Here is a 13,236-nt window from a genome sequence, read left to right as displayed (position 1 = left end):
TGTTTGGTTTTCTGTTCCTGTGTTATTTTGCTGAGAATGATGGTTTCCAGCTTCACCCGTGTCCTTGGCAAAGAACACGAACTCATTCTTTTTTATGGCTGCATAGTATTCCATGGCGTGTATGTGCCACACATTTTCTTTATCCAGTCTATCATTAATGGACATTTGGGTTGGTTCCATTCTTTCCTTTTGTGAATAATGCTGCAATAAACATACATATGTATATATAGGATATATACATATGTATGTATATATAGGATATGTATCATTTATAGGATGATTTATAATCCTTTGGGTATATACCCAGTAATGAGACTGCTGAATCAAATTGTATTTCTAGTTCTAGATCCTTGAGGAATTGCCACATTGTCTTCGGCAATGGTTGAACTGATGTACCCTCCCACCAGCGTGTAAAAGCATTCCTATTTCTCCACATCCTCTCCAGCATCTATTGTTTCCTGATTTTTTAATGATTGCCTTTCTAACTGGCATGAGATGGTATCTCATTGTGGTTTTGATTTGCAATCTCTAATGACCAGCGATGATGAGCTTTTTTTCATATGTGTGTTGGCCACATAAATGTCTTCTTTTGAGCAGTGTCTGTTCATATCCTTTGCCCATTTTTTGATGGAGTTCTTTGTTTTTTTCTTGTAAATGTGTTTTAAGTTCTTTGTAGATTCTGGATATTAGCCCTTTGTCAGGTGGATAGATTACAAAAATTTTCTCTCATTCTGTAGGGTGCCTGTTCACTCTCATAATAGTTTCTTTTGCTGTGCAGAAGCTCTTTAGTTTAATTAGATCCCATTTGTCATTATCTTAATTCACTCAGCAATGTTTGGCAACTGAAAGTGTTCAACAAATGTCTGTTGAACGAGGAATTAGCCAACCTGATGGGTAGGTTTTGTTATTGTCTTTCATGTCAATAAGGGCACTAAGGCTTAGACAGACAAAATACCTTTCCAATAAGGGGTAAAGTCAGGATTTCAACTGGCACCTGTACAGTAGTAAAGCCTGTGCTATAGCTATTAAGCTATACTGCTGACAGATTCCACAAAATAAGTTGACGAGATGGGTTTCATTTGAGCAGCTTGCAGCCTAAAGGACTGATTGGTATAGTAATGTAGTCATCAGCATTATGACATTTTTATTGAAAATCCACTGGATGTAAGATACCCCAAGAGAGTCAGGTAGGGTACTACATATTGAAGGAAGTTATAGATACACAAACCTTAGGTTCTACTTTCCCAATCTTGAATTTTGAACAAAATCCTATTTTTTCATACTATCCTATCAGTATTTCTAAACTAATATTATTGTGCCAAATTTTGGAATCTCACGTACAATCTAAAGAATGAACATTTTGAGCCACACCAACATAATTTAAATTTTGACAATGTTACTGTATCTTAAGTACAGTAATATTTGTAGAATATTTGTAGCATTTTCCAAATGATGAATAATATCCAGCCCTTATTGTTTTATAAAATTGGATGGGGAAGATGATAATTAAGGATTAATTCTGATGAAAAGAAATTGAAATTCTCCTAAGAGTATACTAGAGGCCAAAACAAATTTAATAAACAGCACACATACATATGAAATAATGTGTATGAAATGTGTAAAATTTGTCCAAAAGGCAAAGTATAATTTTGGATTTTCTGCCATGTTATTAATGCGAGCTTTCTTGGAATGTCACCCATCAGTGCAAGTTGTAAAACTTTCCTACGTCTAAAGTTTATGTGCATTTCAAGACTATATCACATGGCCATATTATAGGACCATATTACATGGCAGAAGAAACAAGATATGAAAAAATATGTTAACAAATGTCAAATAAGCTATACATATTTATTACAGCTACAAGAATTCAAATGTGAGCAGGATCCTAGCAGTCAGGGAAATACTGAGAAAAGATACAGAATCTGGGAAAGGCTTTTGGAGAAGTAATTAGGGCAGGGGGCTGAGCTGGGCAGCTTGGAGGGCATGGCTCTTTATTACAATGTGGTAGAAAGAGCACACAGCATGTGGCTCAGTGGAAGGATTCCACAGGAAATTCTTAAATATTAACTGGGAGATGAAGTCAGGGCATTGGTGTCATTTGTTTAACAAGTTTGAAGATGATATTGGGAACGAGTTCCATTTTGGAGATATAATTATGTTCTGACAAAGTTTTATTTGTTTTCAGATGTACATTCCTACGAAGCATGGGATGAGTGTGCATCTTTCCGTATTGATGCATATGACAAATCTCTACTGCCAAGCACTGCTGAATTTACAGGAAGGATGCCTGCGTCTTCACACAGAGCTCCATACTTAGAACAAACCTGCACTTAGTTTAGAGTTCTGCTGTGGCCACCTGGAGCTTCTTAGTAATTCTTTTAACAAAGGGATCTACACTTCATCTTTCACCCTAATTTATGTAGCTGATCCCGCTATGATAAGTACAGGAAACTAACTTGATATTAATAGGTCAGTATGTATATCACCAGGTGACCCAATGGATTCACGAAGTATTATTTTGAAAAAGAAATATTTAGAGTGAATCAATTTGATGTCCAAATAAAAAGAAAACTCTTTATGCAATTTTAATAGATAAAAATAAAAACAAAAATAGCATTTTGTTTACTACTCACCGACAAGTTCCTCTATAACAGAAGATGTTTGGATAAGTAAGGCAAGAAGAATCTTTCCTCATTCTAAATATTTAGAAACAGCTAAGCACAATTTTCCTAACCCTTTCAAGTTTTCCTTCCAGTGGAACCTTTTACTATAAGCCTTTCAATTTTTTAATCTTTTTTTTTTTTTTTTTTTTAAGTAGAAAACTTCCACTTCCAGGAATAAAAGAATTCTAACTCTGTTCTTTCTCTCTTCCCACAGGATCTACTCTTGTCTCTTAGGGAAAATAACCTTCCCTCCTAGCAGAGGCATGAATGGGAGAGGAAGTGTAAGGCCTTAATTACTACAGATGTTACTTGATGGAATTTTTATTCCAGGAGAGCTACAGAATGCAAAGTTTCTGCCTCAGAACCCCCTCCCTGTTCAATCTCTCTCTGGGTACTCATCCAGATAAAACACAGTTAAGAATCTAAGGCTTGCTTGCAAGAGTCCTACAAATCAAGTCCTTTCTCTTTGTCTTAAAATGACATGGAATTCTAAATGAAGACTAATACTAGAGGGGGGTGTGTGTGTGTGTGTGTGTGTGTGTGTGTGTGTGTGTGTGTGTTTATTCTACGTAAGGCATTTTAGGGAATAGAGAGGAAGCTAAAAAGGAAAATCAAGTGGCTAACCCACTCCACCCACTTAAAATATTTTTGTTCTTGTTTGAAAGCCTCAAGTCGTCCCTTCTGGATTCTAAGTATGATCATCTTTTCTTAACACTGTTTTACAGCCATATCAAGCTAGATGGGGGCTGTTTCTATGAACACAAAGACAGTAGTGTAGATTGTTCACTTTGGGTTCATTCAGATTTAACTAAGTGAATGTCTGCTGTGAGCCTTTAGAGACTCCCGTCTCTGAAAGAATAAATGCAATAAAAGTCTGTTTTCTGAAGCTGCCGGCGCTTAGTGTCAAGCCGTGTTATGCTGTACCACCCAGCAGTGACAATTCCATTTTAATACATGGGGCACATTTTAACAAGGCAAAGCAGTCCCAGCAAAGATGGCAATATAGGAGCTGCCAAGGGGAAAAGGCTCAGTGTTCCTCATGCATTTTATGTGGAAGCAGAACAAAACTGAGATCCAGAAAGCTCTAGGGGGAAAGAGGCTGTGTTTGAATAGCCATCTTAGGAAGAATGTGCCCATTTCCTTCTCAAGTTTCACAATTAACCTCTCTGAAATGCCAGCTCAAGCTATCTGGAATCTGGCACACGCTTCAGTTAAAACTGACACTAGCATTAACAAGTGAGTCTGAAAGGACAGCATGCCAGACACAGCTGCCTTTGTGTGTCCTTTTCTGATGGGCCACTGAATCACTACAACTGCATCTATTCTTCCTAGGCGGTACCTGAAACCCCTTGCATCCTTCAGAACAGCTGAGTGCCAGGCCAACCATTCACACAACAATACATTAATTAGGTTCTTACAAGGCTCCAAGCACTGTATAAAGCTTCAGGGTTTTCAGTTAGGTCTGATGTTTAAATGTAAATACACATTAAAGGTCCTGTTTGACATTCTTTCTTGTCTCAGTACCTAGGAACCTGGCTTCAGTCATCTGAAACACACCACAGAATTGTGCTGCTGCTTCTTCCTTTTTTTAAAAACAGCTACGAAGAGGAGCTAGTTTAACAGCCAATACAATTCCCGCAGGCAAATTACATCAGATGAGAGGCTGATCCCGTATCAAAAGAATGCTCTGGGTCAGACTTAACACGCAGAGGTAGAAATGTACTTTGCAAAACCATTTGCAGCTTACCTCTCTCACCTCTGTAGAGAAGCACACAGTTTATGGTCTTAAAGCAATAAGCATTATTAATCACATATTTAAAACAAATCCATCCTGTTATTTATTATGGTTAATTAGAAGTTTCCAGTATTGTAAAATGTTTGTGGTTTTGCAATCACAGGCTCCATACGAGTTACTGGCAACTCAGAGTATCTAACTCTAAGTTGTTAGATAAGTTGTCAGCCAGTCATTCTCATTTCTAGTAAGATTTGCTTATGCAAAGGGTCAACATTAAAATATTTTTTAAAGTACTAAACTGTGCACTCCTCCTGACATTTCATAAACAAATTATGTCATTTACTTCTTAATCCGTTGTAACAGAAGGAATAAAACAGCAAGTCCCAGGAACAAAGATGAATGAATAAGTTGAATTTCTTTTCAGTTTTTACAATTTGTTTTCTTCCTGCCAGGTACCTGATATTCTTAGGATACAAGTGTCTTAAGTAGCAAACAGTAAAGTCGCGAGGTCTTCCTTATGTGAAGGCATATAAGGAAGGTTTCCTTTTGTGGAAACCAGACATTCAGGGGTACTTTGCTCAGCATTACAACACATTCCTCTTAGGAAATGGAACTGTGGATGGCAATATTTGACTAATGAAAAGACATTCCAGAGTTTTAGAATCACATAATTTCAGGACTGCAAATGGCCTCAGATATCAACTTCTACATTGTACAAATGAAGAAACACTAGAAGACTGTGAGTGGCTTTCCTAAAAACTAGTTAGCGGATGAGCTTGGAGTAGAACCTTTGTCTCATGACTCTCAATTCAGACTGTTTATTTGAAAGAGATGCAGCTCCATTGCTGGCCTCATGTCATCCTTCCTGATTTTCTGTACGGGTTGATGTACTTCAATCTGTTCAAGAGTAGGATAGGTCCTGTTAGCGCCATTCCACCCAGCCACTATTTCTTAGAGAAGTTGTTTTCAAAAATGGAATATAACCTGATATGAGATGTCAAGGGTGCTTCACCTCTATGGTATTCTCCCCCGAAACCCATACAAACTAGAGGTCCTCTCATGAAGAAAATATCTGACAAACTCAAATCTAGAGACGTTCGGAATACCTGGCCAGTATTACTCAAACAAAGCCTAAGAAAGTATCACAAATCAGAGAAGGCTGGTGAGACAGGACAACTAAATGCAATGTGGTAACTGGATCAGATCGTGGAACAGAAAGAGAATGTTAATGAAAATGTTGGCACAATCCAAATCGAGTCTGGAGTTTAGTTAACAGTAATATGCCAATGTCAGTTTCTTAATTTTGACAAAAGTGCCATGGTAATTTAAGGTGTTAATGGGGGAAACTGGGTGTGCAGTACATAGGAAATCTGTATCATCATTATGACTTTTATGTGAAGGTAAACTTATTCCAGAATAAGAAGCTCATTTTAAAAATCACTCTACATGAAAATTATCAGAAAACTGTTTAAAAAAATACCAATCTCTGGGGCCTAGCCCAGAAGATTTCTGACTTAATTGTTTTGGCATGAGGCCCAGGCACAAAGCTTTCAAAACTACTCAGGTGATTTCAGTGAGCAGCCAGGGTTGAAAACTGTTCTGAAGTTCTGCGTCAGGTATGTGAGAATGGGAACCACGTGCCAGGCCCAGTCTACATGTATGTTTTATTTGGACTGCAAAGAGATTTTGGGAATTTGAAATGGTTGTCAACATTTAAAACTTGGGAGATTTCACAGGAAAATTGAAATTTATGATTCCTTTTCATAGATGGGACAGTTTAACCCAGGCTTTCTACATGGCAACTATGACATAATAAAAACTGCATTTAGTCTTTTTCTTAGGTTCCTGGCATACAACTTCTAAAACCCTTGGGATTTCCTGAATGATAGGGGTATGTTTCATTATTCAGAATAGACTAGTTTTAACCACATCTCAGCTTATGCTAATGAGGTCACTCAGGTAGCTTCAGGATGGACACTGGTCACTAGAAAGACTAAGACTTCGTTAGTGGCTTGAAACGTTCAGCCCCACCCTCTCTGACTTCTGAGAACTGGAGAGGGGCTGGAGATGGAGCTCAAATACCAAGGGCCAATCATTTAATCAATCAGACCTAGAGGTTTCACATAATGAAACCTCAACAAAAATCGCTAAACAACAAGGTTCAGGAAATTTTCAGATTGGCGAAGATACTGATGTATGCCAGGAGGATAGTGAGCCCTGAGAAACCACAGAAGCTACATATCCCTTCCCTGATACCTTGCCATATGCATTTCTTTCATTTGAGTTGTATCCTTTATAACAAACTGATAAATATAAAGTGTTTTGAGAGTTATTTCAGTGAGTTACTAGACCTGAAGTAGAGGAGTTGTGGGTACTCCCACTTTCTGTAGTTGCCCGAGAAGAAATGTGGGTAGACTGGTGATATGGTTTGGCTAAGATTTGAGTGTCCCCACTCAAATATCAACTTGAATTGTAGCTCCCACAATTCTCATGTTCTCATGGGGAGGGACCACTTGGGAGGTAATTGAATCATGGGGTGAGATGTTTTTTTTCTTTGCTGTTCTCTTGGTAGTGAATAAGTCTCCTGAGATCTGATGGTTTTATAAAGAGCAGTTCCCATGCACACATTCTCTTGCCTGCCACCATAGAAGACATGCCTTTGCTCCTTCTTCGCCTTCTATTATGATTGTGAAGCCTCCCCAGCCACGTGGAACTGTGAGTTCATTAAACCTCTTTTTCTTTATAAATTACCCAGTCTCAGGTATTTCTTCACAGCAGTATGAGAATGGACTAATACATCTAGACACTCCATTTGCAACTGGTGTGAAACTGAGCCACACCTGTGGAGTCTGATGATCAGGTATTTCATGTCAAAACTGAGTTAAATTTTAGGACATCCGGTTAATGTCAGAGAACTTGAGAATTGGTGTGCAAAAATAATATATCTGATGTCAGAAAAACCTATACATTTGGCATCAGAAAAAACGACATCACAGCAACTATGGAATAAAGTTAAAGAGCAATCTTGTTCTTTAAAGAAAGCCACTTTGCCATTATTCCTACCAATCTGTATCAACTGCTAATCCTAAGGCAAAATAGTAAATGCTGTTTATCACTGAAATTGCATTCTTTATTTTTAATAGTTAAGAGAAAATGTATTTAACTTAATTTATACAGGGCTAGTGGTGTATTTCTGTTCATCCTTTCCTAAATGTCTTCTCTTTCCTGCTCTATGCCCCAAGGAAGTGATTCTTTTATGGACTGTATAATCTTAGCTCTGTTGTTTACTGGTTTTCCATTGGATTCTGCCTATGGAAGCTTGGAAGGACTTCAGAAGGCAAGAGTAGAGAGAAATCAGAGTGGCTTTCCCTCTTTCTCTCCCTGCTTTGGCACTTCAGTCTAGCAGGGGTTGCATCTCTCCCTGTCTACAGTCCTTCCAAGCAGGCCCTCCTCTGAGGCTCTGGTTCTCACTGAACCCTGGAAACACCCTTCTGCTTGCTCCCTGAGCCCTCAGGGTGGTAAAGGTTTCCCTCTATTGCTCCTCTCTGGGAACATCAAAACCTTTTTGCCAGTTTCCTTAATACTACTTCTATAAATGGTTTGTAAATACTCTTTACTATTCTTCAGTATAATCATCTGGAGTGAAACTCTGCTTCCGGCCAGCATCTTGATGCCTACACCATAAAGCCATGAACAGCAGAGGAATAAAAAAAATCCCAAAGACTGTGTGTTTCAAGAAGCATAAAATAAATAACCTTTGTCTCATACTCCATCTAGAAACGACTACTTTCACTTGGATTACCTCATTACCCCCAATAGAGACACTCATCTATGTACTCATATAGATGCATTATTATCTAAATATATTTTTTTTAGCTACACTAGTGTTTCTATAAGAAATTTTAGTAAAGAAATGGCAGAAAATTCAACTTAAACAATCTGAGATAACATTAAAATTAAGTATAGGTCTAGAAAAGCCATACCAAGAATGACTCTAGAATACATTATCATTTTTAATCAATTTCTTAGCTACAGCAATATTTCATTCCTAGATATTACTGGGAAAGGAAAAATAGCTCAGAGCAGTCTGTACTATGTGAGATATGCAACATTTATTAGGTCCAGAGAGACATAAGTACAGGTCTTCAGTCATGGCTCTCTCCCCTGAGTACCCTGAGGGCAACTGTTTAAAGGTATTTTTGTTCCTGATCAGCTTTCTCACTCATTATCTTCATATTCCTAGAATTTGTTACACAAAGATCAATGAATAGCCAATCAATAGCTCATGTTATTTGAATGTAAAGTCTTGATAAACAACTTCTCTTTTTTTTTCCGTTAAAGACTCACTTGTAACCATTGCTAATTGGACTGTATATTCAGGGCAACGTGAATCTAGCCTCCTGGGTAGCCATCTTTAAGCTCTGAGCTCAAATAAGCTCTGTACTTATGTTATTTAAGATTGACATTTTCGTGACTCAGGTGGGACCTGAAGCAAACCTTCAGTGATCTCCCTGACTTTGCTGACAGCTGGAGCCCTACTATGAGCATAACTTTCATCCATCTGACTTCAGTGGAATCAACAGAGATCAGTCAACAGGGTAAGCCCCCCTCAGATTTGAATGCTCCATTCTTGGTTGAAGATTCAGACCAATTAACCTATTGAAACTACACACATTTTTACCTCAAGGTTGTTGGAATTTAAGCTCTATTGTAAGGTAGGAGTTCCACGTGTTATTCTCTAGAGTTTGTGCTCATTGCAGATTTGTGACTTTCACTTTTTCTTTTTGAGTTTGTGTTATTTTTTAATTAATTTTTAGAAATTTTTAATCTTATGGCTGGGCATGGTGGTTCATGCCTATATTCTCAGCACTTTGGGAAGCTGAGGCTGGAGAATCACTTGAGGTCAGGAGTTCAGACCAGCCTGGCCAACAGGGTGAAACCCTGTCTCTCCAAAAAATACAAAAATTCACCAGGCATGTTCGTGGGCACCTATAATCCCAGTTACTTGGGAGGCTAAGGCAAGAGAATCCCTTGAACCTGGGAGGCAGAGATTGTAGTCAGCCAAGATCGTGCGACTGCACCTTAGCCTGGGTAACAGAGCAAGACTCTGTCTCCAAAAAAAAAAAAGAGTTTTTCAATCTTTTCTCTCTTTTCAAATGTTGGTCAGGGAAAAAAATAATTTCTCTCTGAAAAGAAATCTTATGGCTTAAATGAAATCCTACAGCTTAAGTGAAAAAACTATAATCTTTAAAAACTGGTCAAATGGCTGGGCACAGTGGCTCAAGCCTATAATCCCAGCACTTTGGGAGGCCGAGGAGGGTGGATCAAGAGGTCAAGAGATTGAGACCATCCTGGTCAACATGGCAAAACCCCGTCTCTACTAAAAAATGCAAAAAATTAGCTGAGTATGGTGGTGCACGCCTGTAGTCCCAGCTACTCAGGAGGCTGAGGCAGAAGAATTGCTTGAACCCAGGAGGTGGAGGCTGCGGTGAGCCGAGATCGCGCCATTGCACTCCAGCCTGGGTAACAAGAGTGAAACTCTGCCTTAAAAAAAAAAAAAAAAAAAGGGTCAGATTCCGTAGCTTAGTTCAATTGACAAATCTAAACATTCTTTTTGGGTGACCAAAATTCCTTTCACTGGCTCTTCATGGTCATTCCAAAAAAAACATTATGGGCAACCATATTTCCGTAACTGAGTCTAATAATAAAGATTTACAAGAGCTGTTAAAAGTAGTAGCGGATCTCTTTAGCTCTGGGGTTACCAGGAATTACTTTGTACTATGAGATACAAGTTGAATTTTGTGTGTACAATGGCTGACAAGTCACTGTCAAAAAACTACGGTTTCTGAAGTAGCTGAAATCAGTAGCAGTGAATGATTATAAATGTAGGGGGTTACTCATTTCTTTTAAAGTTTAGATAGAAAGACAGGTTTAAACACTTGATGGTGGAGGAAATACTTTCTCTCAAGGCATACAACTCCTGCTGTGGGAGAGGGGGCTGATCACAGAGTGGGCTGATGGGCATTGGGTCCCCTACCAGTCTTTGCAGTGAGGTGCACTGTGAAAGCATTGCATAGCCCGGGCTTGTGACATTTCTCTCTTCTGGGGGACCCAGAATTCAATGTAAAAGTAGGATTATTCAATTTTAACTATCTAGATATAATGCCTTTCAGTTTTGCCTGCTTTTTACATATCTAAATATTAGACCCTGAAAACTGCAAATGCTGTCTTTGTGCTATTCTAAAAAGGGCTCAACCCCAAAGTCAGTAATCTAATCAATAAATAAGCTAAGTTGAAAATACCACCTATCTAACTAGATTGGTCTCCAAAATATGACTTTCTGGCATTTAGCTGGCTATTCTGAAACTCTTTGGAAAATGAATTTTGATATATAAAGGAATTCTCCTTTATATATCAAGATGCCCCCTACACAAGGGGCATCTCCCTTGCTACACCTAACCTACTAGAAACTTTTATGACAGGGAAAACAGTGCCTTAAGGTTTATAAAACAAATCTTACTTTTTAAAGATATTTTTACTGGTAATCTTATCTTGACTGGGACTTTACCTATGTCCTTCTTTCTCTCCTCAAAAAATGGTGTTTAGATCTAAGTTCTGTGCCTTTGGGATGTAAATTTTCACCGAAGAGTCTTGTCTTTGGAATTGTAAATTTAGGATATCCCAGCTCATAATTGTTTGGGTCTTGACAGTCTAAAGGGGAAAGACACTATTTGCAAGCTGGCAAATGGGGAACCTTATAAAACTGTTAATACAAAATCTGCTTCTATGTGTCCTGCATGTCTACATTTTATAGGCGGCATATGCATGTGACATTTTACTACCAACATAGATGAACAACGTCCAATTAATTGTCATAAAGAAAATGTAAGTGGTTAAATTGAATACTTTATCAGAAAAATAGAAACTGGATACAGATAGGAGTCAGGGAAATACTGGGTAGAAAAGGGCAGTTCCCTGGCCAGGATTCCACCCTCACGCGGGGACCCACGGCCCTAAATGAGAACTTCACATTCCTGTTTTTCCACCCAAATGTTGCCTTTTCCAAAACCACCCTGGCCTGCCCCACCCTCCACCCTGCACGCAAAAAACCCCCAAGCTCCCATGACAGAGCAGCAGAGAGCAGTGTCAGAGAAGGAGAAAAGAGAAGCAGCGGGACATCACAGAGAAGCAGCTCGACTTCAGAGAGAGGGCTTGCCAGCAGAATTTCACGGAGGAGTTTGGCCACAGACCGCCAAACTCCAGCAGAAGATTGTCTTCCTACTCTATCGCCCTTCCAGCTCCCCTTCCTGTTGAGAACTTCTTCCATCACTCAATAAAATCCCCCTCATTCACCCCCTCCAAATTGTTCCTGTGACCTCACTCCTCCTGGATGCAGGACAAGAACCCCAGTGTGGGTGCAAGAGGCTGTCACACTAACTCCCCACTGAGCTGTTAAACACTTAAGCCATCCATGCACATGGCAAAGCTAAAGGACCACACCTTAACACACACCCTCTGGGGCTCCAGAGGTCGTAGGCAACCCCTACAAGCTGCCACGTTTGTTCCTGCAGGTGCCCAAAGGCACTCTCTTGGATCCTGCCCCAGCTCACCTGCGTGCTAACCCTCCCACAAGGGCATTGAGAGCTGCGGGCTGAGTGACCCAGCCACCCCTTCACGAGTCCCTCAGAGCTGTCAAGGAAACTATCCTGTCTCAAAACCAGCTCAAATATATGCCTTTTAGTTCACATGATTTGAGTAAATCTTTGGTAATAAGACTAGTTTAATATTGTTGGTTTAGTGAAAATAGCTTTGTCTTCTAATCAGGAAAATTTCCATGTATTTATGTACAGAATTTTTGCTTAGGTAGTGGCAAAACATTTTAAGCAAGGCATAGAGGGTTTGTGGAAGACAAACCCTCTATTTCTTGGGAAACAAATTTTGTGTGTCTTCAAGTTATCTAAAATTAGAAGGAAATTATAAACTTTTCTCAAAATTGAGCATTAATATCAAAAGCACACTGATGTAAGTCCACAGTCTGCATCCCAATGTTGAAACAACAAGGTTTTTTCAGAACACTTTTCATTTTTAATAGAAAATTACAAAAGATTATAAAAGTTTTATGGAAATCTTGTGAGGGCAAAGCTGATTGAGATTGGATGGATTTGGTTATGTTTTACTAAAATTATCTTTAGTATTGATAATATACTAAAAGCAAAATTTGGTTTTCTCATTAAAACAAGAATTTTGTGTGGTATTAATAAGAGATAGTAAACTATTTGTTTCCTTTTTTAGTAAACTGCAAAATAATTAAGATGCAGGGAGAGCTGTCTTTATTAGGTTCCTTGATTGGGTATTAAATCTCTTCTCTATCAACTAATAAAAGATTTTGCTTTCTGAAACCTTTGAATTATCATTTTGACAAAATAAATGACTATTATTATGCATTGACCTCTGATCCTATTTTGATCATGTGTTTTAAACATTTTTAAACTCTTAAATGTTTAAAAATTAAATATCAAATGTTTTAAACCTTTAATACTTTATATATTTCAAAAATTAAATTTCAAATTCTAAAATTATCTTTTAATCTGTACTAACTTGGACATAAGAGAGGAACCTCTGGAAGTCCAGGAGAGACCTATTAGGCTTATTTCGTATGTTAAAATCATACGAGAATCATTTTCAAATAGGAATTGGTGTTTACATGGACACACAGGGTGTACTTAATCACATTTTCTGAATCTCATTATTTAAGGTTGACGTTATTACCTCTTACGCCTCTTTCCCTTACTCAATATTTAACAATTTTCTTTTCTTTCTGTTTCCCAAAGTTCTAAA

The 13,236-nt window shown here is 38.4% G+C and overlaps 1 protein-coding gene across 6 annotated transcripts in view; it reads right to left on the bottom strand.

Moving 5' to 3' along the window:
• RBMS3 (RNA binding motif single stranded interacting protein 3) overlaps positions 1-13,236 on the bottom strand; it is a 1,456,421-nt gene that overhangs the window by 265,255 nt on the left and 1,177,930 nt on the right. The window lies entirely within an intron of this gene.

This window comes from Saimiri boliviensis, chromosome 9 (genome assembly GCF_048565385.1).
Source record: "Saimiri boliviensis isolate mSaiBol1 chromosome 9, mSaiBol1.pri, whole genome shotgun sequence".
Classification (NCBI taxonomy): Eukaryota; Metazoa; Chordata; class Mammalia; order Primates; family Cebidae; genus Saimiri; species Saimiri boliviensis.
Note: the sequence above shows the minus strand (reverse complement) of the source record. Positions and strands in the feature narration are given on the sequence as shown.